We start from the raw sequence: 3518 nt of genomic DNA, 5'->3' as shown, positions 1-3518 counted from the left end.
ATATATATATATATATATATATATATATATATATTTTATAAGGAAAAACAATAAGCAAGAAAGACATAATTCACCCCATAGAGAAACATGACTCAAAAATCCGAGAAAACATGCAAGAGTGGAAAACGTGAATTATGTTAAACGTGGACTTAGGATCCGGTACTTACAGCCATACACTCTATAGGGAGGGCCCGATTACCTTAATGGTGCACTCACCAATATCTGGAAATGAAAGGAATGCACCAAACACAAAAAAAAAAATTGAGTCATTTATAGTCAGATACTCGAGACTTTATCTAAACATATGTATGAACATGCAGTTTATCATATATCAACAACCGAAATAGTTGTGGATCATTCCATAAATAAATATCACAGAAAACATATACAAACACAATCAAGCACCAAGATTTCCTATGACGCAACCTAGTGAACTGAAAGGGAAGTTGGTTAACCCTATAACGTAACCTAGCATGCACCTTCTTTTTCATTTTTGAACGAGAGGGTGTTCTAGTGAATAAGTGTGGAAAAATGAATGGTTGTGGAAGATATGGTGGATATGGATAAGTTGTAGAAGGAAAGCATGTAAACAATGAGGATGTCGGTTTAGCACAAAACTCATTCATGGTGTAGGTAGGGACTGTCTCAAGTCTGAAAATGAAGGTGTCAAATGCTTTGTTATTCTGAAGTATTTGTTTACTAGGTGGATTTAAAAAATTATGAAACACAAAAGAAACAAAAGGATCGAGTGCAAACTCGAGATTCCTTTGAAAGGGTGGAAGGAGGGGAGTCGAGGTGGATGTTGTGCAAAGTAGTTCTTGATAGGGTGAATCATCACCTGCTCTAAGAAACTCCTTGAATTTCTCATCTAGATTGGTCATATCCACATTACTATGGTAGTCCACTATATCTTTGAGAAAGTCATTTATCTCGTCCTCATCCATAATATGTGTATCGACTAGTGTAGGGATGAAAATATTGGAGTCTGAACTTCCAAAGGAAAGAAATTTGGGCATATGATTATCAGGGAACGTGTTGTTGAAATAATCTCGAGCGAAGCTATCGATCATGCTAACGTCTCCATCCATAGACAAATCGGGTAAATGTGTCTTTGTTTTAAAAACATTTACTTTAATAGCAAGATGGCCAAAAGACATGGACATTGAACCATCGCGGCAATTAATGAGCGCATTGGCAGTTGCCAGGAAAGGACGCCCTAAGATGATCGGGACAGAGTCGTTAGCGACTTCTGTATCGAGGATGACAGAATCAGCCGGATAGTAGAAATCCTGAATTTTTACCAGCACATTTTCGACCACACCCTTAGGATACTTAATAGACCGATCAGTTAATTGCAACGTCATTTTAGTGGGTTGCATCTCGTCTAGACCTATTTGTCTATACAAATAAAACGGGAGTAAGTTAACACTAGCCCTAATTCTAATAACGCAAGTAAGTCGTCGTATAAGAATCTCCTAAGGTGCATCAGACGATGGGGCGACCGGGGTCCTTGTACTTAACAATTTTATTATGTTCAGATAGAGTTGGGAATTGTTCTGTTAAAAAGGCGTCTTTTGGTATATTGGTCTTACGCCTAGTAGTACACAACTCCTTAAGAAACTTAGCATGGTGTGGTAGCTTTTTAATAGTTTCGAGGAAGGGAAGGTTTATAGTTAGATTCTTGAAAACGTCCCTAATCTCCTCATAATTAGTATCCCTAGTTAACATGGCTAATTTTTGTGGAAACGGTGGCTTCTGTCTATATTTAGCAATGGTATCACCTGGATGTTTAACTTTGGCTTTTTCGTTTCTTAGGTTGTGTTGTAACCGGTACCTCTACGGTGGTAGGCTCTTCAATTTCTATTTCAAGATCTAGTAAAATAGCGGTGTAGGGGGCTACTGGTGGGTAACCATAGGCATAGTTACTTTGTTATCAACCACTCTGCCAGAACGGAGAGTGGTGATGGCCTTTAGCTCACCTACATTTTCATATTCATTACTAGTATTATCGGTTACCTCAAAGTCTGTGTTTGTTGTTTTAGGATTAGGTATTGCGTGACCTGGAAACACACCTTTGGGTTGGGCTTTATCTTGGACCAACTGTTGGCTTAAATTATTAATGGATTGTAGAAGTTGTTGGTTAGATTGAGCCATGGTTTGGAAAAGTTTTTGGCTCACTTGTATGAAGGTGTCAAGGCGATCCGGTTGTGTGGGTGTAGTAGTCACGGGTGGTGTGACTAGAACTATCTCGCGTGAATTATTTATTGGCGGATTTGAATAGTTATTATTTACCAGGACGATACATCTATTAGCATTATAATTATTATAACTACCTTGACCTTGTAGTTGACCTTGTCTAGGTTGCACTTGGTTGCTGTAATTATTAAAATTACTCTGACCCTGTCCTTGTCGTGGTGGAGCTTGGATAAAACTGTGCGTTGGCCTAACATATTGATTATTGTACCCTGGAGGTGTGACATGTTGGTTATTTCTCCAACTGAAGTTGGGATTTTGTCTCCAAGGGGCGTTAGGTTCACTATTAATGGAATAAGCCTGTTCATAGGCTATAGGACAGTGGAAGTCGGGATCCTCAGGGCTCCAACAAAAACTACATGGATTTGAATTTACATTCATGACGGGGATAGGCTTTTGTTGAACGGAAAAGCCTCTACCTTTTTAGTGAGTGATTCGATTAGAGTTTTAAGCTTGGGATCGTGTTAAATTTCAAACATACCCGCGGCCTTAACTGTAATAGAAGAACTAACAGAGCGGTGGATATCGTCACTACCCCCCCAGTTGTTATTTCGCTTAGTTTGATCATCTAAAAATTTATAAGCTTCCGAGGTTCCTTTACTTAAGAAACTACCCCCATTCATTATGTCAAGGACTTATTTATGGTGGTGTAGAAGTCCTTTGCAAAAGGCACGAACTAACGTGTCTTTCGCTAAGTTATGATGTGGACACTCTATAAGGAGATCGGTGAAACGATTCCAAGCCTCTAAAAATGATTCATGAGGATTTTGTCGAAAGAAATGAATCTTGGAAAGCATCTCATCCGTCTTTAGGGGTGGGTAAAAATGTTCCATAAACAGCTGAACAAGTTTAGCCCACGAGTCCACAGAATTAGGCGTTTGGACAGTTAACCAAGACGCCGCCTTATCAGCTAAGGTGAAAGGGAATATGATAAGAGCCCAAAACTGTAGTTTTAACCCTTTAACAGTCATACTTTTAGACCAATTATGTGAGTAATAATTAAGAGTTAACACTGATTACGTGTTTTTATGCATTTCAGGCTTCAAAGTCCATTATGTGTAGAAATGTACCACTTTAGCGAGATAAAGGAGCAAAGGTCGGTTACTAAGGAGTTCCATGATTAAAGGCCAAGTTTCGAGAAGACAAAGCCTTTCTAAAAGCCCGGTCAAAAACTGAAAAGTCGACGCGGGCCGAAATAGCACACAAAGTCAGCAGAACTTCCGAAGGACATATCTTTGGACTCAGACCTCGGAATGGGGCCTACC

General features: G+C 39.2%; 1 pseudogene; it reads left to right on the top strand.

Annotated features, from left to right (window-relative positions):
* Positions 1 to 2946: 2946 nt before the first annotated feature.
* LOC147503178 (small nucleolar RNA R71) lies at positions 2947 to 3040 on the top strand (annotated as a pseudogene).
* The last annotated feature ends 478 nt before the right edge of the window (positions 3041 to 3518 follow it).

The sequence above is a fragment of the Coptis chinensis genome, chromosome 4 (genome assembly GCF_015680905.1).
Source record: "Coptis chinensis isolate HL-2020 chromosome 4, ASM1568090v1, whole genome shotgun sequence".
Classification (NCBI taxonomy): Eukaryota; Viridiplantae; Streptophyta; class Magnoliopsida; order Ranunculales; family Ranunculaceae; genus Coptis; species Coptis chinensis.
This window is presented reverse-complemented; position numbering and strand designations above follow the sequence as displayed.